The 26540-nt window shown below is 43.6% G+C and overlaps 1 protein-coding gene and 1 pseudogene across 1 annotated transcript in view; both read right to left on the bottom strand.

The window, feature by feature from the left end:
- Positions 1-16886, bottom strand: part of LOC139184869 (olfactory receptor 4P4-like) — a 52779-nt gene extending 35893 nt beyond the window's left edge. Inside the window, exon 1 of the mRNA XM_070795650.1 lies at positions 16849-16886. The gene's annotated coding sequence lies outside the window, so the exon portion shown is untranslated. The remainder of the gene's footprint in view (positions 1-16848) is intronic.
- The window catches only part of LOC139184868 (olfactory receptor 1165-like), an 82777-nt pseudogene extending 65888 nt beyond the window's left edge, over positions 1-16889 (bottom strand).
- Positions 16890-26540: the final 9651 nt, after the last annotated feature.

Below are 26540 nucleotides of genomic sequence, written 5' to 3'. Positions count from 1 at the left end.
TCACTCATTATCAGAGAAATGCAAATCAAAACCACTATGAGGTACCATTTCACGCCAGTCAGAATGGCTGTGATCCAAAAGTCTACAAGCAATAAATGCTGGAGAGGGTGTGGAGAAAAGGAAACCCTCTTACACTGTTGGTGGGAATGCAAACTAGTACAGCCACTATGAAGAACAGTGTGGAGATTCCTTAAAAAACTGGAAATAGAACTGCCTTATGATCCAGCAATCCCACTGCTGGGCATACACACTAAGGAAACCAGAATTGAAAGAGACATGTGTACCCCAATCTTCATTGCAGCACTGTTAATAATAGCCAGGACATGGAAGCAACCTAGATGTCCATCAGCAGATGAATGGATAAGAAAGCAGTGGTACATATACACAATGGAGTATTACTCAGCCATTAAAAAGAATGCATTTGAATCAGTTCTAATGAGCTGGATGAAACTGAAGCCTATTATACAAAGTGAAGTAAGCCAGAAAGAAAAACACCAATACAGTATACTAACACATATATATGGAATTTAGAAAGATGGTAACAATAACCCTGTATACGAGACAGCAAAAGAGACACTGATGTATAGAACAGTCTTTTGGACTCTGTTGGAGAGGGAGAGGGTGGGATGATTTGGGAGAATGGCATTGAAACATGTATAATATCATATATGAAACAGTCACCAGTCCAGGTTCGATGCACGATACTGGATGCTAGGGGCTGGTGCACTGGGACGACCCAGAGGGATGGTATGGGGAGGGAGGAGGGAGGAGGGTTCAGGATGGGGAACACATATATACCTGTGGTGGATTCATTTTGATATATGGCAAAATCAATACAATATTGTAAAGTTTAAAAATAAAATAAAATTAAAAATAAATAAATAAATAAAGTAATTCCCAATAATTTTAAAGAATGCAGGGCTCTATTCTAACTTCTCCCCTAAATTATATTCTTCTGATTAACTGGGACAGTTATTATGTGGGTAAGTTATATATTCAATCACAGATTATTCTTTATTTAATACTTGATTTACTGCATGAATTGATCAATTAACTTATATCTTCTCAGCATTTTTTCCCTTACTATTTTTCTAAAATCCTACCCCTGAGATCCTTTATCAGATAGCAGGTCAAATCATATTTGAAAAAGACAACCTAAATGCCGTTTTGGTAAGTGCATTTTCAGACTAAAAGGGGAAAATCAATGAAATGATTATGAATTACCAAGAAAATAAACAAAAGCTTTTAAAATGCAGATACTTTTGTCTTACCAGTACTTGAATATTTCAGGAAAATTGAATATTATTTAAAAATTTTAATCTTGAAAATGCACTCAGTCTAGGCCATTAGAAAGAGAAGGAATATGTGAAAAATACCTACAAATTAATTTGCATTTTAAAATATAAAAAGTGTTTAATGCATGACTCAAAACCATAATCTATATTCCTGAACAACTTGAAAGCATTTTCCCTATTTTCAGGTATTTCTATGGAAAATAAGAAAGTGGAACTCATATGTCTACAACAGTCATTTTCATATTTTAAAAAATTAATAATTATATCAACAGAAGGTATTCTTTAAAATACTGGACTATTTGGAAAATGAAGCAAAATATTGTCTCCTTCATCTCGTTGTACTATTTTCTAACTTGTTGGCATGAGTATGCCACATCCCTTTTTTGTATTTCAGTTTAGGCATCAATAAGCAATAGGAGTTAAACTATATGTTTTAGGATCTCTGCTGGACCCTAACTCCTCGTCCATGGTTCTGACCTAAATTTTGAGGAGTCAATAGCTGGATGTTGATGACTATTAATTTCCAAACAAGTCAGAATAAATTTACAACTCCCCTCCAGGTTATTGTCTCTCATTTCCTTTAAGATTAACTGATCCAGTCTCAGAAAGAAACACGATTCCTCCAGCTTTCCTTTTCCTTGGATCCTTTATAGCCTGATATTTTAAATTCCCTTTATCCAATCCAGGTATATAGAAGGTTCCATCATCTATAGTTCAAACTTAAGTATTCTTCTTTGGAATCCCTAATGATTCCCTGAAGTAGTGAATCTGGACTAGCAGTTTCAAACCAATCTTTGCTCAGTACTATCACAGTGTATTGAACTCTGTGAAATCCACTACTTTCAGGTAGAGTTTAGTAACTACAGCCCACCATGCTATGGTTACTCAAATATTCTAAGTCTTGTGGTTCTTAGAACTATCTACCTTGCTTTGTATTTTTTTTTCCTAATAATTATGATACTGTTAAGTGCTTTAGCTTATCATTCTAAAACAATCTTATTGTGGTGAGAGTTAGGGCCAGTTCCTCATTTTCTCCCTAACCTGGACATAATGAAAAACAAAACCAAACAAAATTTATGCCATTCAAATATATGTTGAATAGTGAATGTTTGACTTTGGAACAGATTATATGAACTTTCTGAGCCATCTTACTTATTTAAACTCTAAAGAAAGGAAAATAAACTCATCTCTTTTGGATGTGAGAAAAGTTATTAACCAGTTATCAATTACTATGTTTCAGGAATTGTGCTAGGTGGAAAAAAGACTAAAATCATCTAGAAGGCTTTATTGAAATTCTCATTTAGTAAGTTAGTTATCTAGTTCTCCCATAATAAGATTGTGACTGGATAATGACAAATTATGAAGGATTTGATGAATTAGATTATACAATACATCCCTCATTTAATTAATTATATGACACTGTGTCTCATCATGAATTAAATTATTAGTTCTGTCAGTTTTCCCATTATATCCTCACTCTATACTTTGATTATTTTAAGTATTCAGTATGCATTTGTCAAATAAATAAATTATATTTCAATATTTGATAGAATGAAATGAAAATTCATTTTAATTACATGTCATTATCATTATAATTATTTTGTCATGTATTTAAGAGACATAAAAACACAGAATGCTTATAATAAAATTTACTTCAGAATGATAGAGACTCAGAAAGGTCACTTTAGAATTGCTCTCTAATTTTTCCTAGTTTTCTATTAGAAAAAAATCATTTGAAGGTCACACAAATCCATCCCCCACTTCTCACTCCTTTGGCTTACTGTGGAAATTAGACCTTTAAGAGTAGTCTTATGTATTAAAACTCAGTCACTTGCCCTAAAACCCTGGTTGTCTCCAACCTGGGTGGTCTCCAAAATATACAGAACTAAATCTGACCATGCTCTATTAGCCACTCTTTCATTTATTCTGAATATTTATTCAAATCATCTTCATTAACCTCCTATTTTAATAGACAGCCCTGTCTTTGCCAAATTGTAAAAGAATAAGTGGTGTTTTTAAATACAGAAGTGAGAAACTCAAGCTACAATTATGGCACATTCGGGCAATTAATAGAAAGTAAGAGCAGAGTGATTTAACATACTTTGTACTTCTTGAGTTTTTCCTTAACAGATTTTCTGTATCCTTTACTGAAATATAAGTCACTGACTTTCTGCTTTACTACCTTCCCTTTAACATTCCCCAAGTTATGAAAAAATGTTTATCACTGTCATTTTTATTACTTTATGCAATTGACATAGGAAGGGTAAGTTATCACACATGAGTTGTACAAAAAATATGTAGCCATGAAGAGATGCTCTGTATTACCAGGTGGATAGAGCAATAGTTTCACATGTTGACTGTATGAAAATGTGGTTAAAGTTTTCTAACAAACATAAGCCAAGGGGCAAATGATCATTAAATTATATTTAAATAATAAATTCTAAAAACATATTGATCTAGCAACAGTGATTAATTGTGGATTGATTAAAGAAAAGTTAACTCATGTCCAACTCACCAGATACTTGGCTTAAATGTCAGGTACATGTAATATTTCACAGTACCATAATGAAACTTAAACAGTAAATTCTATGACTATGTAGTAATATGTTTCGTTATACAAATAATTCTGTAGAAATCTGAAAATAGAACTTACCTGCTCTCTAAGGTAAGGTGTCCAGCTTTTTTCTTAAGCAAATTCAAAAGGCTTTTCCCAGTTTATTTTAATAGTTAAGAGAATAAAATGGTGCCATCATTTATGTTGGCAACTATTCTTTATTTCTCTTTAAACAACACTTTTATTATATTCTATGGTGACCATTAAAACAAAGACAACACAAGGTTCATATCTGATTTCTAAGCAACTTTAACTGGGAGATATTTAACTTGCAGACATTTATTGCAGTATCTCTGTGAGTTTGGAAATTCCCTTTGAGATAATGTGACCAAAGTGAAGCTGAACTTTTCTGAACATTATTCAAAGACCTAAAAATAATTATATCGACCAAGTCATATTTTCCCTGCGTGTATATGGAAACTAAGTACAAATCAGCTTCTATTTTATTATGGGGACAATTGTGAGAAAACTCTAATGACCTGGAAAGAAAGCTCATAATACGCATACCTCAGAAAGAAGAGGCAAAAAAAGAGAAAGAAACTCTGAGTTGCAGGTAAAAGGAAAAGATTGAAGCTTCCTCAATTCAGTTTGTGAAGGGTGCTGGCTATTTCAGCATGCATCTCCTATAAGTCTATTAATAATAAAACCACTTTGAAAAGTTACCACAATCTGTTGTCCCTTCTTCCTCTATGTCTTTCACTGTTGATTTTTCTGTCCACAGTTCACCCAAATAGTTCCCTTATATACCTCATCCCTGTAATGGAAGATAATACCAAGTCTTTTGTGGTTACTTACGTTTTTCTTATTTCTCAGTAACATTTTAAGACAGTATTTTCTCTTCTCTGACAGCATTTTATTCTCGCTTCAGAGACCATATTCCTCAAATGTTTACATTAAAAAAAAAAAAAAGGCACTTTAACAACTTTAAGTGCACAACTCAGTGGCATTGCTTATATTTACAATATTGTGTAATCGCTATATATATTTCCAAAACATTTTCATCACTCCAAACAGAAACTTCGCACCCACTAAATAATAACTCATCATCCTCCTTTCCTTCTACCACTGATATCCTTTAATATACTCTGCCTCTGTGTATCTTCTTATATTTCATGTAAGTGAAATCACGTAATGTTTGTTTCTCCTATCCTTATTATTATTATTTAAATTACTTAGTTACTTTGGCTGTATCAGGTCTCAGCTGTGGCACAGGGATCTCTCATTGCTCTGCCTGGGCTCTTCACTGCAGTGGGGGGTGTCATTTGCTCCTCCACAGATGGGATCTTAGTTCCCAACGAGGGATTGAACCCGTGTTCCCTGTGTTGCAAGGTGGATTCTTAACCATTGAACCACCAAAGAAGTCCCCTGTCCCTTTTTTTCCACATTGCAATTTAATCTTGATTTCTTACAAAATTCTTCTTCTTCTTCTTCTTTTTTTTTTTTTTTTTTACAATCTCTTTCTTGAGTCCAACTGTTAGGTAGGTAGAATAGGGAAAAGGGGTCTAAAATGGCGGTGGCTAAAAGACAAGGAAGGTCAAAGGAAGGTCCGAGGACCAGAGTGAAGACTTCAGGCAGAACAAACAGCACTCCTGGCTAAGCCCAATTTACATAGGGCAAGCTGAGGTGGAGGAAAAAAACGTATAAAAGGAGGAGCCAAAGGGCTTTCTCATGGACTCTCTCTCTCCCGTGTGCGTGCACTCTCTCTCTCTCTCTCTCACTCACTCTCAATGTCTCTCTCCTGCTATTTTCTAAATAAAATAGAGCTGTAACACTGATTTGCTTAAGAGCTATAACACGGTTTGTCCAAGACCTGAGAGCTGTGACGCGCCAAGGGCTTTAATGTCCGTCGCTCCAAATCTTTATTGTGACGAGACAAAGAACCAAGGAACACACACTCAAGTGACATCTATGGTGCTGTGACTCAGGTTTAATCTGGCTGAAACAACCTCTGCATGGAAGAGGCCAAGCACAGCAGGAGCCCAACTCAGCGAAGCTCCCACGCTAGAAGCAGAAGGCGAAGAAACCTAGCGCAGGGGAAGGCCCATCGTGCTGGAAACTGGGACAGCAAAAAATGAACTCAGGAGAAAGCTCACGCGGTCCAGTCTCAGACTCCAGAAGACCTCTGGATAAGGTAAGAGGTCCTCACTCTTTTGGCTGGAGGGACCTTTACAATCTCTCATTTCTTGGTTTTTCGAACCTCTGGCGAACAGGAGGGTGGCAGGGGGGACAACTGAGGGACTCTGGAGAGGCTACTCCTCAGCATGTCCCAAAGGCGCTATCTGCTGAGCCCCAGTAGCTGTTACCCAAGTTGGTGGGGGTTCTTCTGTCCTTTCTCTTCTTGTGCCAGGGATAAGACCAATGAAACTATGACCACTGGTCAGATATTTAGCAAATTTTCTGGTGGGCTATGAAGGGAATTCCTTGGCACGTTTTTCCCACTGCTTTTTCCTCCTGTCCTTCAGCTCTCTCCCGGGACTCAAGCCTGGCAAAAACTAATGAAACTCAGGCTCTGATGTCTCATTGCAAAAATTCATTGAGAGACAAAGTGATAAGAGGTGGATTTGTTAGGATCCAGAGAGAAGCCACTCTTGAGGGTGTGAACCATTGCAGAGGGCAAGGGCTGGGGCCATGGTATTAGGCCTGGCTAGGTTTTGTGATGGAGAAGGCAATGGCACCCCACTCCAGTACTCTTGCCTGGAAAATCCGGTGGACAGAAGAGCCCAGTAGGCTGCAGTCCATGGGGTCGCTAAGAGTCAGACACGACTGAGCGACTTCACTTTCACTTTTTACCTTCATGCATTGGAGAAGGAAATGGCAACCCACTCCAGTGTTCTCTCTTGGAAGAATCCCAGGGACGGGGTAGCCTGGTGGGCTGCCGTCTATGGAGTCGCACAGAGTTGGACACAACTGAAGCGACTTAGCAGCAGCAGCAGCAGCAGGTTTTGTGAGGGGGTGGAATTCATATGCTAATGAGTGAGAGGATCATCCCAGCCATTGGGGAACCATGCACTCCTCCCTCTTTTGACTGTGCCTTGTGTCTTCATAAGAGAAGACTCTACACATGGACATCACCAGATGGTCAACGCCGAAATCAGATTGATTATATTCTTTGCAGCCAAAGATGGAGAAGCTCTATACAATCAACAAAAACAAGACCAGGAGCTGACTGTGGCTCAGATCATGAACTCCTTATTACCAAATTCAGACTTAAATTGAAGAAAGTAGGGAAAACCACAAGAAGATTCAGGTATGACCTAAGTCAAATACCTTATGATTACACAGTGGAAGTGAGAAATAGTTTTAAGGGCCTAGATCTGATAGATAGAGTGCCTGATGAACTATGGAATGAGGTTCATGACTTTGTACAGGAGACAGGGATCAAGATCATCCCCATGGAAAAGAAATGCAAAAAAGCAAAATGGCTGTCTGGGGAGGCCTTACAAATAGCTGTGAAAAGAAGAGAAGTGAAAAGCAAAGGAGAAAAGGAAAGATATAAGCATTTGAATGCAGAGTTCCAAAGAATAGCAAGAAGAGATAAGAAAGCCTTCCTCCGTGATCAATGCAAAGAAATAGAGGAAAACAACAGAATGGGAAAGACTAGAGATCTCTTCAAGAAAATTAGATATACCAAGGGAACATTTCATGCAAAGATGGGCTCGATAAAGGACAGAAATGGTATGGACCTAACGGAAGCAGAAGATATCAAGAAGAGATGGCAAGAATACACAGAAGAACTGTACAAAAAAGATCTTCATCTCCCAGATAATCACAATGGTGTGATAACTCACCTAGAGCCGGACATCCTGGAATGTGAAGTCAAGTGGGCCTTAGGAAGCATCACTATGAACAAAGTTAGTGGAGGTGATGGAATTCCAGTTGAGCTATTTCAAATCCTGAAAGATGATGCTGTGAAAGTGCTGCATTCATATGCCAGCAAATTTGGAAAACTCAGCAGCGGCCACAGGACTGGGAAAGGTCAGTTTTCATTTCAATCCCTAAGAAAGGTAATGCAAAGAATGCTCAAACTACTGCACAATTGCACTCATCTCACACGCTAGTAAAGTAATGCTCAAAATTCTCCAAGCCAGGCTTCAGCAATATGTGAACCGTGAACTTCCTGATGTTCAAGCTGGTTTTAGAAAAGACAGAGGAACTAGAGATCAAATTGCCAACATCTGCTGGATCATCGAAAAAGCAAGAGAGTTCCAGAAAAACATCTATTTCTGCTTTATTGACTATGCCAAAGCCTTTGACTGTGTGGATCACAGTAAACTGTGGAAAATTCAGAAAGAGATGGGCATACCAGACCACCTGACCTGCCTCTTGAGAAACCTATATGCAGGTCAGGAAGCAACAATTAGAATTGGACATGGAACAACAGACTGGTTCCAAATAGGAAAAGGAGTACATCAAGGCTGAATATTGCCACCCTGCTTATTTAACTTCTATGCAGAGTACATCATGAGAAATGCTGTGCTGGAAGAAGCACAAGCTGGAATCAAGATTGCTGGGAGAAATATCAATAACCTCAGATATGCAGATGACACCACCCTTCTGGCAGAAAGTGAAGAGGAACTAAAAAGTCTCTTGATGAGAGTGAAAGTGGAGAGTGAAAAAGTTGGCTTAAAGCTCAACATTCAGAAAACTAAGATCATGGCATCTGGTCCCATCCCTTCCTGGGAAATAGATGAGGAAACAGTGGAAACAGTGGCTGACTTTATTTTTCTGGGCTCCAAAATCACTGCAGATGGTGATTGCAGCAGTGAAATTAAAAGACGCTTACTTCTTGGAAAGAAAGTTATGACCAACATAGACAGCATAAAGCAGAGACATTACTTTGTCAACAAAGGTATGTCTAGTCAAGGCTATGGTTCTTCCAGTGGCCATGTATGGATGTGAGAGTGGACTATAAAGAAAGCTGAGCACCGAAGAATTGATGCTTTTGAACTGTGGTGTTGAAGAAGACTCTTGAGAGTCCCTTGGACTGCAAGGAGATCCAGCTAGTCCATTTTAAAGGAAATCAGTCCTGGGTGTTCTTTGGAAGGACTGATGCTAAAGCTGAAACTCCAATACTTTCGCCACCTGATGGGAAGAGCTGACTCATTTGAAAAGACCCTGATTTTGGGAAAGATGGCATGCAGGAGGAGAAGGGGATGACAGAGGATAAGATGGTTGAATGGCATCACCGAATCAATGGACATGGGTTTAGGTGGACTCCGGCAGTTGGTGATGGACAGGGAGGCCTGGAGTGCTGCCGTTCATGGGGTTGCGAAGAGTCGGACATGACTGAGCGACTTGACTGAACTGAACTGAAATTTAAAAAAAAAAAAAAAAATCCTAAGAGTAAAAATAGATCGGAGTAACCAAAATTAGGGGGAACTCCAGATCTTTAAAAGTGGTGATGGGACTCAAGCAGTGATGTGAAAGGAACCAGGAATTCTTTGAGTTCTAGGTGGACTGAATCGACACTTGACTAATGTCTCTATCTAAAAGGATGAGAAAGTAGATGGGAAAGCTCAGAGGAAGGGAGGGAGATGCATGAAGCTGAGGGGCTGGATGGTTAGGGAGGGGCTACAGTCCTGCCTCCTCCTCTGCTACTCCCTCTTATGCCCAAGAGCCCTTTGTGACGAGACCACAGCTCTATGAGTTGGGCTGAGTACTTTAGTCCCCAAGTGCACATCCTGTGCTCAGTTGCCTGAGGGCAGCAGTATGATGCAGACAATGGAGAATCCTCTCTTTTCTCTGAAAAGCACTTTTGATATTTGGGTGAACTCCAGTTCCGCTCCCTGGGTGATTGATACAATCCTCACGTTTCTGTGTGGACTGGGGCTCTTTTTCCTGATCCTTCACTAACTTGAGTATAACTCATCCTTTTCTCCTCCTAGGAAACATGGAAACATCAGGAAGGCAAGGAACTCTTGGTCCAGACTCACAAGCACATATTTCTCTGTTCTTTTCTATTATTATTTTCACTTTTCTGAGTCAACTAATATGACTCTTGAGATGGAAAAGAACAGGACATGTATTCTCAAGAAAGACTAGATGGTCATCCCTCTAGGGACAAACCAGGCTGGGCAGAGATACAGTGAACACTAGGATTTCTATTTAAAGATCTCAACCCGTGTATCCAGGTCAGTAGGTGGCTCCATGGAGGTCCCAAACACAGTGACCAGAGGCCAATGACTGGATTCTGAGTTGAATCTCAGCCAGAGGACAGACTCCTGAGCACTTGTTCAGCAGCTGCGAACAGTGTCTCAGACAGGACTGACCTGCTGGCAGTGCTGAAGCCCTGAGAGCCTCAGAGCAGGAGCTGGGAAGTGGGGAGGCTGGTATCAGGAAGCAGAGACCTGCCTGATGAAGCTCGGATTCACCCATAGTCTAAGAATGTGTGTGTTTCTTGAACAGAGAAACAGTGAAGAAAGAAGTCTAGAGTGAATCTCACGTTGAAAATCCTTTATGTCCTTCAAAGGGCGAAAACAAAACATTTCATCCATTTAAAAATGAGCAAAAGGAAAGAAGAATCACAGAGCTGTCAGTGAAATGTAGAAAGTCATATCATGTATGGATGCTGGTGTCTGATGCTTGTCTAGAGAGAGGAGACTGAGATTTGGATCCTAAGTCCTCATTTTCTCTCTCAGCATTGAATGGAACAGAGGGGAAGAAGTAGGAGCATCAAGAGAAATGGAGCTTTGAAAAGTGAGTTCTGACATCCAGCCATGAGTACCCCCAGAGTTAGTCCCCACTTTTCTGGCCATGAGGACCCAGCTCCATGGACTCTGAGAGGGGCCAGTGGCAGGACTTCTCCCTTGAGAAACAGAACTCCCAGGGAGGCTTCTGGGAAGGAGAACATTACCCAGATACTAGAAGGAAGCTGTGAGGGGCCTGGAAAAGGCTCTGTACCAAAGGGCATGTGGGGTGCATTGGACAAATAGCACCCACATTGGGAGGTGAGCCCTCAAGGACTTGTAGAACACATGATTTTACTTTGCTCAGATTCAACTGCAGAGTGGTGCCTGCCCATTCTCCCCACAGGCAAGGGGTAAAGAATATGGAAACACTTTGTAAATGATAAACCTTTCATGAGCTTCACCATCACTGTCAGGGATTATGTGGCCTTGGACACAGGTGCTTGGTCTCCAATCTCCTAGTGGTGTACCCTTAAAGTGACAATGCACTCCACTCCCTTTTAGACCCCTAGGCTCCTATGTTCACCACCATGACCCAGTATGCCGATTTTCAGCTTGAAGAGATTGCCAGGAAGCCCTGGAAGAGGGCCGGGATCTGATTCCATTTCTGGAAATCTTTCCTTTCATTTCTAGGTGGTTCTTCCTCCTAAAGCCTAAGGTGTGACCCCAGGGATACTGGCAGCCTGGGGCTGAGCTGAGAGGGGGAGTTCTGGGGGCGGGGTATGGCCAAAGTCCTGGGGTGAGGGACAGCAGGAACATTGTGAAGTCAGCACTGGGGCCATGCCAGACTGTGGGGTCCAGATGCCCACCCCTGCCTGCACTGCCCAGTCCTCCTGGCCCCAGGGCTCCTGGCTGCAGCTTCTTCCTCATGTCTCCTGCAGACACCTAGGGAGGTTCCCTGAGAAGGGAGGCTTTGATCAGCTCTCATGTAAAGATTCACCTGGTGAGGCTTGCCAATCAGTTCCTGCTAGAACCCACCAACCATGCAGGGAAGAGGCAGCTCCCACCATCTCCCCAGCTCCTCTGATCAAGTGTCCCCTACCTTGGGCTTCTACCATTTCTCCAGGTTCAGTAACCTCCTCTGTTTCCATTCCCTCACATTCATCCCTGAGTGCTTCTCCAACACCAGAGCCTTTATTTCCACTGGAGAGGCTTTCACCTTGGCCACTTGCCCTGTCCCCTTCCTTGCCAAGCCCCTCTCATGTGAGTGCCTGCTGTCTACCTCCAACACCCTCCTCTGCCCCACCACCGTCAGGCTCCATGCTGAGTCTCATTCAGGATGACTCCATGGCACTGGCACTGGGTACCATCCCACACAGGTCATCTCCACACTCCCCTTAAAGACCAGCTATCTCAGGCATTGTCTGTTCAACCAGTCTTGTATCAGCCCTGGCATGGTGACAGGAGGCAGCCAAAGCCTGGAGCTTCTCCATCTTGACACATTTAGAATCCGAGCAAGATAACCTTCCCAGCCACTTACCAAAGGCCTCATTTTGGGGAGACCCCACAAATAGGCAGGTAGAGGCTGGTGGCCTCTCTTTTATCAACATGGATGTCCAGAAGATGTTGGAGATACTAACCACAAAGAGGGTAGAAGGTAAGATTTGGAAGGAGAAAAATAAGGAGGAGGCAGGCTATCACCTAACTTCATTGGGGAAGAGGATCAAGTAACTCAGTGACAAGCAGGACACCTTGGGTCACCAAAACTTCTGGAGCATAAAAGGCAAACTGGAACAGCTGCTTGTTCCCAAGAAGCCCCGATATTCTAACACTTTGGGGAACCATCTACAGAAGATATGCAGTTATCTCTTTGGGGGTCACCCCTTTTTGTACACTGAGAGTTTGGTGGCTACTGTCATAGTACCTGGGTCACCTCTTGAGTTATGCCCTGTCTTAACAATGAGAGTTCTAAGGCCAAACCATTCCAAATTTCATCAAAAGTAACTTCACAACTGATATTGGCCCAGCACTTGACTCAACCTGTGGCCCAGGATGAATCTCAAAACAAGACTCCATCCATGTCCCAGGTGCAACCATCACCTCTGTATCACATGGACATGCAACCATGCCTCTCAGTCACCACCTCAAGTTCACATGGAGACCCAGGCTCAACCACTAACCTTGCTTCCAACCATGCAGCAGTTTCAACCTCCACCTCAGGCTCACATGGAGATCCAGGCCTGACCCAAACCCTTGATCCAGACATGCCCGTGTCAAGCACAAGCTCAGGTGCAGTTAGAGACCACTCTCCATCAATCACCCTCTCTCTGAGTCCAACCATCTTCTCAACACCAGATTGGGTCCTGTGAAACATCTTGCCCTACAGTCTCAAATAAGGCATAATCTTTCATCTCAAATGCAATTGAAAACCGGGAATGTCTCTTTTGGAAAAAGCAACTAGAAAGAGGAAGAGCTTTACCCTCTTTTGTTAAGAAATCTCAGCAAGTCTTTAGTCAGATCACTCTTAACCTTCTGCAGGAGAACAGGTCTTTCTGGGCCCACAGCTCTGTCTCCATCCTTCCTGAGGATTTGGCCAGCCCTAAGGTTTGGGAGGAACTGGAGCACCAGTTTTCCAAAAGGTGCATGCAGCAACAGTTTGGCCTGCCCTGCAGAATTCGAGCATCTCAGAAACTGATGCAGCCTTAGGATAAATTCCCAATGCCTTGTCACGAACAGGGCTGGGAGGGGCCCTCAAAGATCTCTGTAGATCGAGGCAAAATCAGCCAGGACACAGAGAAGATGAGGTCCAAGTGCCCAGCACAAATCCCACAAGGGACAGACCTGCAATATGATGTAGGGCAGAGTGTGGGGAGGATCCTAAAAGATCTGTACCTGATCTCAGCCAATCCTCCAGTGAATGATCCAAGAGTGAAACCTGAGTCAGAAAGAGAGTTGAGCCTCAGCAGAAAGCATCCAGCAGTCTTAGGAGTCCTGATAGGGAGGAAGGCACAGCAGATCCAGGAGAGTGAGATCCCTGTGAAAGTCTATAGTTTGAGATTTGCTGGCAACCTTGTTTTAGACATTCTTGGAGAGACACATGCTCCCATGAAGACAGAACATCCACACTTCTCTCAGCATGGGGAAGCCTCCATGAACAACTCCCTTGAGTCTGCTGTCCTCAGTCCTGATATTCAACAGGAGCTGGAAACACATTTAGTAAAATTGAGGGTGAGGCATAGGTGGGACCTACTCTTCAAGGTCCTCAAGTTCATACTTAGCTTGAAGTTGAAAAAGGCTCAAGGTTCTACCTTGAAAGCCACCTGTGAATCTGAGGACACCTCAATATCTCTATTAACCAAGGGAAAACCTCCTCAGCCCCATGCAAGAGAGACAGTAGTAACAAGAGGGGCAAATCCCTCCCTGGAGAGGCCCCTCCCCACTCCTTCACAGGTGAGTGAGGAAGCCCAGGGGCTCTGGGAGGACCCACAGCTGGTGACATCCGTAAGCCCTCAGAGGTCCCTCTGACTGCACAGAAAGCTAGCCACCTTCTCACACTGCCACATACAGTTTAGTGACCAGAAATTGGCATAGTGCATCTGTCATGGCAGCCGACAAAGGCAGCCTGGAGCCCAGTTCTAGTTCGGCAATGACCAGCAGTGAGTCACAGGAGGAAGCTGGGGCACGAGCCTCCCCAGAATCTTACTCTATCATGACTGTAGTAAGATACATCTTCCAGGGAACAAGAATAAGAGCCCGTGGAAGGAGACCCTTCTGGAGAAGATACTTTGGAACCTAGTGTGTGGGTCAATTCCCTACTCATTAATATGAATTTGAAGAGTCCACGATCTCCAAGGTCTGATTGAAGACCTTCATTGAATACAAAGTCTGTTGCCTCAAATCTGGAAAATCTAAATTTTGAGGCACAGTTTCAAAAGCTTGAGTTCCAAGGGTTTACATACCAGCAGAATCAGAATCGAGGCTGGGCCACCAGACTGCTCCTGCAAAACTGTGCCACGGATATACTTCTCAAGACTGTCACTCAGATATGTTCCTTGCTGCAAACATCTTGGCTTCTCAAGAATCTCTGTCTTTTTCCCAAACCTTGTCCAGAAGAGACACATCCAAGTCCAATTCACAGACGTTCTATGATGTTACATAGAGTGGAGGGAGCAGCCAGGGGCAGTAGGTGGCCCTGAGGTGGGAGACCAAATATAAGAGCCAGAGGAAGAAGTGTGTCCCCACTGAAGTGAGAGAGGCATATAGGAGTCCCAAACTAGGACAGCATCACACAGGACTGGCAGAACGAATGGCTACCAGGTCCGAGGGATCAGTCACTCTGGCCAGTAAAAGGAATGAGCAGAGGCCCTAAGAAGCAAGTTTCAACAGCTAATCCTGAAGAACGGATAGGTTCTTTCAGAAAGCTGCTTCAAAAAAAGGATTAATCTCCTTCTGCAGGGGATTTCCCCCAGTAAATGCAAAGAATCAGAAGGGCCGCTGCCAAAAGACAAACCTAAAACAGCCACAGCCCAGAGGCAAGTGTTAGTCAAAACCTAATCACCACGGACAGCAGGGCTGTTGAGGCTAGACTCTCATGACAGCTGTAGGACAAGATCCTAAATGAGAAGATAGTGCTTCATCAGGGACCTCATGCCTTGGAGTTCAATTGGTAAAAGCAGAATTCCGGAACTCATTAGGTCCACATTACTGCCACCAAAGGTTTTTCTCCGACCAAGAGCAAGCAAGAGTCAGAAGCGATACAGCCCTTGATTACCAAGTTACCCCATGGGCTATAGCTCTCCAAAAGAGAGTAAGTGGACCAGTCTCAGGGACAGCAAGTGGGCCTTCTCACCCAGAGAGCCAGGTCCCCTTCCACGCAGAACCGGGCATCATGGCTCAAGAGTGTAAGTACCATAGGCCATTCCCTCCACTGTCCAAGGCACTATCTCCTTCAGAAATATGCCCCTTTTGGTCAATCAGAACATGTTTTTCACAGCATTCCTGATAGGAAAACTATTCCAAGGAAAAAAATGCTTATTTTGCAAAGACATTTTTTTTTTTCTCATATTAGCACATTCTCTGTGTGCCAATAGTTTCTTGTTACTACTAATATTTTTGCTTCCTGAAATAAATGTTTTTCTTATGAGATCTGGTGGCCTCTGTCTGCGCCCTGTGGGGAGAAAGGCAATGGATAATGGTCCACTCTTTCCAAAGGTGCCTGCTTTGGCTTTCAGGTGGGATGGGGCCATAGAGGGAGGTACACCCCAGTGTGGATACTTGCCTTCACCCCAGTTCCTTCACTGCATCTTCAGTTTCCATGATCTCAGCATTACTGAAACATCCAACAGCATTCAGAACACATCAAGGTGAACTAAACCTAAAGACCTCCCCCTTTTCAGGATCTGACTGTCTTCTGCTCTCTCTCTACCTGGAATTTGTGGGGCTGTGGGGGGAGGTGCTGTTCAGAGGCTGAAATTCCCCTCAGGTTCAGAAAGTGCCAGAGACAAACTCACATGTCAGAATAAGAAGGGACGTTTGGGGGCAGTGCTGGTCCTGAGTGAGAGGTGGAAGAAACTTGTCCTCATGTCATGGTGGGATAGATGAAGTTGCCCTGAAAACCCCTCCTGTCCCAGAAGGAGCTGGAATGAGATGTGCCAGGCCTGTCACCCTACCTCTGTCTTTCTCATGCTCTGGAGCAAAGTTTAGGATGAGGACCACACACTCCCTGCTCTGAGGATGTGTGGTGGGAAGCATGGAGGCCCCCGAGGGCCAGTCCACCCCTGCTGCAGAGGAGAGGATAGCCCTGCTCAGAGCACCCACCTGCCCTGTGTGAATGAGCAAGGGGCATGGCTGTGTGTGCAGTCACCTCATGGTCTGAGGGTGGGATTCTGTGCCCCTAGGGTGAGATGTGGGGAAGGAGGCAGGAGGCAGAGGTGCTCACTGATGGCACAGAGACAAAGGAGCCCCTGGCATCCCACCACCATCTACAAGCACAGAGGAAAGAAGTTAGGGGCCCGGTGGCTCCTGGTGGCCCCTCCCCAGAGTCTCCCCTCTACTCCAGCTCCCAAAGCTCAGACAGAGGGAGAACACCTAGAGCTCCTCCACAGACGGCCAGGCTGCCAGAGGCAATGGAGCTCCGAGAAGGGAAGCTGCACTTCTCCACAATGTAAATAATCAGATTTCACAGGATGGGGAGCCCAGGACAGACTCATGGTACGTGATTTCTATCTACATGTGTGGCCCAAGGAGGCTCCCAGGGGACAGGTGGGGGGCTCAACAGGCCCAGGGCCTGTGCAGGAATCATAGCAAGTCTCACCTGCTCTCAGCTTCACTCATCCCAGAGCCTGGAGAGGGAAGAAACCAGCAGACAGGATGTGTCACCAAGCAGGACATCACCTGTCGAGAATGAGGGTGCCGTCAGCTTTCCTTCCCAGGGCCCACCCACACAGGAAAGTAGGGAGACAAGAGCAATCCCCTAGAACAACTGGGGGCTCTATGTCACAGTCACTTCAATGATGGAGAGACCTGATCCTGGAGGGGGTCCCCGATCCAGGAGCCAGCAGGAAGCCCGCCTCCATGCCTGTCAGGACCCCCACATGTGGGACCAGGCCTGGGACTGTGGGGACAGAGGACAAGGGCCTGCTTGTGCTGTGTTTTCTTCCTGGAGACTAGTCCTGCCTCTGCACTGCATTCTCCATGGTGGGCATGGAGGCTCAGCCAGGGTCTGAGGGAAGGGGTTGCATCCTAGGCATCGAGTTCCCCCCAGACTTCAGGAGAGGGGAGCACAGAGCACGGATCCTGAGCCCGCCTCATGCCAGGCCCTCTCAGAGGCACCAAGAGGTGAGTGCTGAATTGGGGGAGCTAGAACTAAGGTGCCTGTCTGGAGCAACGACACAGAAGGGACACTGAGAGAACAGCAAGGAACCAGATGTGGAGAGGCCCTTGCCCTTCTCCTGCCGTGAGGTGCAGAAAGCACAGCAATGGAGGGTCCCCCTCAAAGAGTGGGTCAGACCCACACTGACCCCAGATAGGGACCTCCCATATACCCACAATGATCCAGCACAGGGCCCCCAAAAACCCCACACAGAGACCTAGACAGATCCACACTGACCCCAGAGAGGGACCTCCCACATACCCACACTGATCCAGCACACGGCCCCCAATAACACCACAAAGAGACCTAGACAAACACACTGACCCCAGAGAGGGATTCCTGACAGACCCATAGTGTCCCAAACTGAAACCTCCCACACACCCACACTGATGTTGCACAGGGCCCTCCCAGAGACCCATGCTCACCCCAGACAGGGACCTCCCACTGACCCACACTAACTCCACACAGGGATCTCCCACAGACTCACAGTGACCCCACACAGGGACTTGACTACCCTCACATGGGAATCTTCCACAAATCCACACTGATTCTGTATGGAGTCAACTACAGATTCATACTGATCCTGCTTACAGATCTCTAAAACACCCACACTGACCCCATAGAGAGACCTCTGACAGTCCCACACTGACCCTACACAGAAGCTTCACTAACCTCACACAGGAATCTTCCACAATCCACACTAACCCCACACAGGGGTCAAACACAGATTCACATTGATTCTGCTCAGGGATCTCTAGAACACCCACATAGACCCTACACAGAGACCTGACTTGCCGGGGTCCAGCCCCGGTGGATCCAGGGAATTCGAAGCGGGGACGGCGTCCGCGAGGATCAGGAAACAATTGCTTAATTAAATGTTAATTAAGGATATAAAGAGTAATAGAATAAGGATAGCTCAGTGAGGAAATTCAGTGGAGAAAAGAGGCTGAATTAAGGATAGCTCAGTGAGGAAATTCAGTGGAGAAAAGAGGCTGAATAATTCAGCCAGAAGGTAAGAGAAAGAATGACATGGTGAGACCAAGTTTTGGTGAACAAGGCCACACTTTATTTTCCAAAGTAGTTTTTATACCTTAAGTTATGCATAGAGGATAATGGGGGAAGGGGTAGAGTCATGCAGTAAGCCAGGCTTTCTTCCTGCAAACTTATCATATGCAAAAGTTTAGGTGATTTGCATCATCTTCTGGCCCGGAGGCCTTTTTCTCTAAAGGTGATTATTCTAAAGTCAGGCGCCAGCCTCCAAAAAGCATTAGATAAAGTTGCATTCCTACAGAGCAAAGGTGTGGTGGGCTATAACAAGAAAAAGAATTAACTCAAGGGTCCCAGGTTACAAACAGTAAAGCTACTACTTACACCAATTATATTAATCAATACACTGCCAGGGACACAGCAGGTAAGGGATATGGAAACTTAGCAGCAAACATTGGCCCGACAAGTGAAAATCCCTTCACCAATACAATTTCTAATCAATCTTTTAACTGCTCAAAGGAATCTGTATTTAGACAGTTTAGAACATCTCATGCCTCTCACAGTTGGGAGGCTCTGAGCAATCACATGTGGCCGGAAAAACCTATTCAGGCATGCTAGAGGACTTCCAAAGGAGTTTGTAGGTTGAAACACTGTCACACCCAGGAATTATTAACTGGAGCTGTAAGCTAACTCTTTTTTCAGAGAGGTAGTGGGGGACAGCCCCCCGTAAAGTCAGAGGTGTAGGTGAAGGCACAAAGCAGAAAGTAGGCAGACTCTGGTTTTGGGTGTAAATGCTCGAGAATTTCCAGGGGGACTCCTGAGGCTCGATCCCGCCTTTGCGTGTGCCGAGCCTCCTTCCTCATGACCTTTGTCATGGATGGAGCTCCTCACGCTGGCTCCCAGCAGTGATAGAATTCCAGTTGAACTATTCCAGATCCTGAAAGATGATGCTGTGGAAAGTGCTGCACTCAATATGCAATATGCACTCAATATGCAATATGCTGGCTCCCGGCACTGACTGATGCACATTTACCGTACTAGAACCTTTCACAGACCCACACTGACCCCATACAGAGCCCTCAGACAGACCCACACTGACCCCACACAGGACCCTCTCACAAACCCACATGGAGTAATCTTACCCAGAGTCCTCTCAGATCATTGTACAGAGACCTCTCTTTTGACCCCCACACAGATCTCCCAGGCATTCTTTAGGATCTGAGCGTACACCCTTTGATAGTTCATGGCAAGCCCGATATCACTTAACAAACCATGTGTATTGCTGTTTGGAATGTAAATTGGTACAACAAATATTTAAAATAGTATGGCAATTCTTCAAATAATAAAATTAGAATACCAGGTGATGCAGCAATTTCACTTCTGGTCATATAGCAAAAGGAAACAAAGTTTTTAACCCTAAAGAGTTATAGTATTTTTCTATGTTCTTTGAAAATTTATTCACAGTAATGACTTGGAGAGAAACTTCCTGTTTGTCGTGGTGAATCCATAAAGAATACATGATAATATGTGATACACACACACACAAATACACATACATAACATACACAGTGGGATATTATTCAGCCTAAAAAAATAAATCCTGACATTTGCAAGAACATGAATGAACCAGGAGATCATTATGCTAAATAATATAAACTTAATAGCAAAAAGACACATATGTGTGGAATCTCAGTTCAGTTCAGTCTTTCAGTCATGTCCGACTCTTTGCGACCCCCTGAATTGCAGCATGCCAGACCTCCCTGTCCATCACCAACACCTGGAGTTCACTCAAACTCATGTCCAACGATGTGAGTCAGTGATGCCATCCAGCCATCTCATCCTCTGCCGTCCCCTTCTCCTCCTGCCCCCAATTCCTCCCAGCATCAGGGTCTTTTCCAATGAGTCAACTCTTCACATGAGGTGGCCAAAGTATTGGAGTTTCAGCTTTAGCATCAGTCCTTCCAAAGAACACCCAGGACTGACCTCCTTTAGAATGGACTGGTTGGATGTCCTTGCAGTCCAAGGGACTCTCAAGAGTCTTCTCTAACACCACAGTTCAAAAGCATCAATTCTTCAGTGATCAGCTTTCTTCACAGTCCAACTCTGTCATCCATACATGACTGCCGGGAGCCAGTGTGAGGAACTCTGCCCGTGGCAAAGGTCATGAGGAAGGAGGCTCGGCATATGCAAAAGCGGGGTCGAGCCTCAGGAGTCCCCCTGGAAATTCTTGAGCATCTACTCCCAAAACCAGAGTCTGCCTACTTTCTGCTTTGTGCTCTCACCTACACCTCTGACTTTATGGGGGGCTGCCCCCCACTACCTCTCTCTTGAAAAGAGTTAACTTACAGCTCCAGTTAATAAAGTTCCTGGGTGTGACAAGAGTATTTCAACCTACAAACTCCTTTGGAAGTCCTCTAGCCTGCCTGAACAGGTTCTTCCGGCCACATGTGATTGTTCAGAGCCTCCCAACTGTGAAAGGCATGAGATGTTCTAAACTGTCTAAATACAGATTCCTTTGAGCAGTTAAAAGATTGATTAGAAATTGTATTGGTGAAGGGTTTTTCACTTATTGGGCCAATGTTTACTGCTAAGTTTCCATATCCCTTACTTACTGTGTCCCTGGCAGTGTATTGATTAATATAATTGGTGTATAAAAATGTAAGTAGTAGCTTTAATGTTTGTAACCTTGGACCTTTGAGATAATTCTTTTCTTGTTATAGCCCACCACACTTTTGCCCTATAGGAATGCAACTTTATCTAATGCTTTTGGAGGGTGGAGCCTGACTTTAGAATAATCACCTTTAGAGAAAAATAAGTTTTCTGAAGAAAGGGTCTTAAAATGTTAACAGGCCTCCTGGCTAGAAGATGATGTAAATCACCTAAACTTTTTCATATGATAAGTTTGAAAGCCTGGCTTAGATTAGGATCAAAGACTGCTGTCCTTGCATGACTCTACCCCTTACCCATTATCCTCTATGCACAACTTAAGGTACAAAAACTACTTTGGAAAATAAAGTGCAGGCTTTGTTCACCGAAACTTGGTCTCCCCATGTCGTTCTTTCTCTCACCTTCTGGCTGAATTCCCATCTGGGGCGGGGAGGCTCGTCAAGCCTACTAACTATGCCTGGGCTTCTAAGATCTGACCAGGGAGGCCTTAGTGTCTCCTCTCCTTCGGGAGAATGGGAGGACGCCTGCAGCCTATGTAGGTGATGTAAATTCCTTATTTTGGAATTTGATTAGCTTTCCACGTAAACCAAGTTATTCAGCCTCTTTTCTCCACTGAATTTTCCTACTGAGCTATACTTATTCTATTACTCTTTATATCTTTAATTAACATTTAAATAAGCTATTGTTTCCTGATCGCTGATGCCGTCCCCCCTTTGAATTCCCTGGATCCACCGGGGCTGGACCCCAGCACATGACCACTGGAAAAACCATAGCCTTGACTAGACGGACTAAAAAACAAACAAACAAACAAACAAACAAACAAACGAAATCATAGGACACAGTAGAAATTGTCTGTAGGTGATCCTGGGGGAATTCGAAACAGGTCTAGAAGCAGATACAAATATTCTGTTATGCAACGAGAAATAAAATGAAGGAATAAGGCCTGAGGAGCTAATGTATAACATGGTAACTATAATTTATCATACTGTATTCTGCCACATCATGGATTGCAGCCTTTTGTGGTGATGGGCCTGTGTAACTCAATGAAGCTCTGAGCCATGCTCTGAAAGACCAGCCAAGACAGGCGTGTCATGGTGGAGAGCTGTGACAAAAAGTGGTCCACTGGAGGGGAGAATGGAAAATCACTCCAGAATTCTTGCTGTGAGAATCTCATAAGCGGTATGAGAAGGCAAAAAAGATATGACTCCAGAAGATGAGCCCCCCAGGTCAGAAGATGTCCAAGACACTACTGGGGAAGAGCAGAATACAATCAAGAATAACTTCAGAATGAATGAAGCAGCTGTGCCAAAGCAGAAATGGTGCCCAGTTGTGGAGGTATCTGGTGGTGAAAGTAAAGTCTGATGCTGTAAAGAACAATATTGCATAAGAATTTTGAATGTTAAGTCCATGAATCAAGGTAAATAGGATGAGGTCAAGCAGGAAATGGCCAGAGTGAATCTCAACATCTTTGGAACCACTGAACTAAAATAGGAATGGGAGAATTTAACTAACATGACCATTATATCTGCTACTGTGGACAAGAATTCCTTAGAAGACACAGAGTACCCCTCATAGTCAACAAGGGTCCAAAAGAGCAGTGCTTGGGTGCACTTTCAAAAACGACAGAATGATCGCACTTTGTTTCTAGGACAAACCATTGAACATCACAGCAATCCAAGTCAATTCCCTAACCACTGATGCTGAAGAAGCTGAAATTGAATGGTTCTATGAAAACCTACATGACCTTATAGAACTAACACCAAAAAAAGATGGATGTCCTTTTCATCATAGAGAAAGGAAAAACATAGGCAGCCAAGAGATACCTGGAGTAACAGGCAAGTTTGGCCTTAGAATACAAAATGAAGCAGGGCAAAGGCTAACAGTGTTTTGTCAAGAGACTACACTGGTCATAGCAAACACCCTCTGCCAACAACACGAGATGTCTATGCATGAACATCATGAAATGTCAATACCAAAATCAGATTGATTATATTTGTTGCTATTATTCAGTCATCCAATTGTGTCCAACGTTTTGCCGCCTCATGGACTACAGCATGCCAGGCTTCTCTGTCCTTCACTATGTCTGGAATTTGCTCAGATTTGTGTCCATTCAGTTGGTGATGCAGTCTAACCATCTCATCCTCTGCTGCACCCTTTTTTGTGGCCTTCAATCTTTCTCAGCATCAGTGTCTTTTCCAGTGAGTCAGCTCTTTGCATCAGGTAGCCAAAGTATTGGAGCTTCAACTTCAGCTTCAGTCCTTCTAGTGAATATTCAGGATTTATTTCTTTTAGGATTGACTGGTTTGATATCCTTTCTGTCCAAGGGACTCTCAAGAGTCTTCTCTCCAGCACCACAATACAAGAGCAGCAATTCTTCAGGCCTCAGCCTTCTTTAAGGGCCAACTCTCACATCCATGCACAACTTCTGGGAAAACCATAGCTTTGACTATACGGACCTTTGTTGGCAAAATGTCTTTGCTTTTTAATATACTCTCTTTTTAATAACTTTTCTTTCAATGAGCAAGTGTTTTTTAATTTCATGAGCAGTCACCATCTGCAGTGATTTTGGAGCCCAAGAAAATAAAGTTTGTAACTGTTTCCATAGTTTCCCCATCTATTTGCCATGAAGTGATGGGACCGGATGCCATGATCTTAGTTTTTTTAATGTTGATTTTTAAGCCAGCTTTTTCACTCTCCTCTTGCTCCTCTTTGATTATATTCTTTGCAGTCAAAGGCAGAGAAGCTCTATACAGTCAGCAAAAACAAGACAGGGAGCTGACTGTGGCTCAGATCATGAACTCCTTATCACAAAATTCTGGCTTAAATTGAAGAAAGTAGGGAAAACCACTAGGTCAATCAGGTATGGCCTAAATCAAATCCTTTATGATTATACAGTGGAGGTGATAAATGGATTGGAGGGATTAGATCTGGTAGACAGAGTGCCTGAAGAACTATGGACAGAGACGCATAACACTGTACCTAAAATAGCAACAAAAAATCATCCTAAAGATAAAGAAATACAAGAAGGCAAAATGGTTTTCTGAGGAGGCAAATAGAAGGGGAAAAAATAGAAGCAGTGACAGATTTTATTTTCCTGGGCTCCAAAATCACTGCAAGATTTCATTTAACTTCTATTAAACCTATGTGCATCAGTTTACAAAAGAGGTTCAATAAAAGTTGGGTTTCTGGCAAATAGAACAAATTAAGCTCACTTATATATATGGCTATATATTTACAGAAAAGGCACTTAATGGTATCTATTTAGCCTTAACAATTCAATTTCAAAATTACTTTACCTTCTTTTCAAAATCTGCATTTAAAAAAGATAGCAGAGATGAGAGTTCCTGAGAAGACCAGATAGGACTTTTGCAACTCAAAAATACAGGCATGTTTTCCTTGGATGACTTTGTTTTTTTTTTTTTTTTTTATAATTACAAGCCTCCTAAGATAAATAAGGAAGGTTTGGTGAGTGGTATCTATTAGAAAGTCCATCAACTTCTTACCTACTGTCAAAGTTACCCAGGACTCTTGTGGGGAAATTGAAATAGGATGCTTCAAGTCCAAGGGAGTCCTCTGGGCTATTACAGGATATTAGTGCAAGGGAAATTGCCCTGCTGTGGAAGTGGCTCCTTGTCCAAATTGGGTACCCTATCAAGTCTTACATGGTGATACCAGACAAGGTCCCTGTGTGCCAGGGGATAGCATAGAACCTACTACTTAATCTCCACGAGTAGAGGAAATAGGAGGTGGTGAATGTGTTGATGGCATGGGGGGAAAGGGCAGTTGGAAAAAGTACCAATGTCACCTGCTTGACTACTGGGGAGCTGGATACACTGGAGGGGTTAAGTTTTGAAATAACATGTCCCCCCTCTCACTTTTTCCCTCTTTCCTTGTAGAACAGGTTTCCTGGGTTTCCTTTCAAACTGCTGCACATAAGGTGGGAATTCTCTGACTACTTTTCCTCCTGATGCCATAGCATAAATGCCTCTACATATGGAATCAAATCTTTTTTCCCTGCTTTTTTGCAAAACATTTCTAACTATGAGATCCATGCAGGGGCTCTCTTTTGATCCTGACGTATATTAGGTCCATACCCTACCTATTACCATGGTATATCATGTCTTAATCATAGGCTCATGGCTAGGTTTCGCCCATTTATCTAATATATGTCCCAAAGGGGTCTCCTTCAGGATAAATGGAATATTTCTCATTTCTGTAAGTCTGATGCCAAAGCACAAAAGACACAAATTCCAACACAGAAAGTCCAAACAAATTCCAGCATCGATGCACACAAAAGCAAACCAAAACCAATGAACCAGTTTTCAAATTGTCACGTGAGTGTATGTTCCTCGGTTCTTTGTCTAGTCACAACAAAGATTTGGAGTGACGGACATTAAAGCCCCCTCGGCGGGTCACATCTCTCAGGTCTTGGATAGATCATATTATAGCTCTCAGGTCTCGAATGGACCATGTTATAGCTCTTAGACAAATCAGTGTTACAGCTCAGTGTTACAGCTCTGTTTTATTTAGAAGATAGCAGGAAAATCCATCTTCAAAGGGTGAGGGCACTTCGATCCAGGGTTCAGGATGGGGAACACATGTATACCTGTGGCAGATTCATTTTGATATTTGGCAAAACTAATACAATTATGTAAAGTTTAAAAATAAAATAAAATTAAAACAAACAAACAAACAAAGACACGAGGAGAAGAGCGCCCCAGCGTGCGGGGGAGAGAGAGAAAGAGCTAGCTTTGGCTCTTCTATTTATATGTTTCTCTCTCCCTTGGCCTGTCCTATGTAAACTGGGCCAGTCAGAAGTGGTGTTTGTTTTACCTGAGGTCCTCACTCTGGTCCTCGGACTTTCTTTTGTTCTATTTTCGCAGGCTTTTCCCTTCCTTGTCTTTTAGCCACCGCCATTTTGGACTCTTTCCCCCTATTCTACCTACCTAACAAAATCAAATAGACTTAGCCTACAAAGCCAGTGAACTGCTTCCCAAACCAGGTAGTTCAGTTCAGTTCAGTTCAGTCGCTCAGTCGTGTCTGACTCTTTGCGACCCCATGAATCGCAGCACGCCAGGCCTCCCTGTCCATCACCAACTCCCAGAGTTCACTCAGACTCACGTCCATAGAGTCAGTGATGCCATCCAGCCATCTCATCCTCTGTCGTCCCCTTCTCCTCCTGCCCTCAAACCCTCCCAGCATCAGAGTCTTTTCCAATGAGTCATCTCTTCACATGAGGTGGCCAAAGTACTGGAGTTTCAGCTTTAGCATCATCCCTTCCAAAGAAATCTCAGGGCTGATCTCCTTCAGAGTAGAGGCCATTACAATTCCCTTCTCCAATCAGGTGCCCCAATTAAACAAATTGGCTTGTCCTGTAGAGGTAAAGCCCAAACTGAGGGAGAAATATGATTCTGGGGTGCACAATGGAGTGACTTACCCTACAAAATTGAGTCAATCACCTCACAGAAGTTTGTTGTTTC

This window comes from Bos indicus, chromosome 9 (assembly GCF_029378745.1).
Source record: "Bos indicus isolate NIAB-ARS_2022 breed Sahiwal x Tharparkar chromosome 9, NIAB-ARS_B.indTharparkar_mat_pri_1.0, whole genome shotgun sequence".
Lineage (NCBI taxonomy): Eukaryota > Metazoa > Chordata > Mammalia > Artiodactyla > Bovidae > Bos > Bos indicus.
This window is presented reverse-complemented; position numbering and strand designations above follow the sequence as displayed.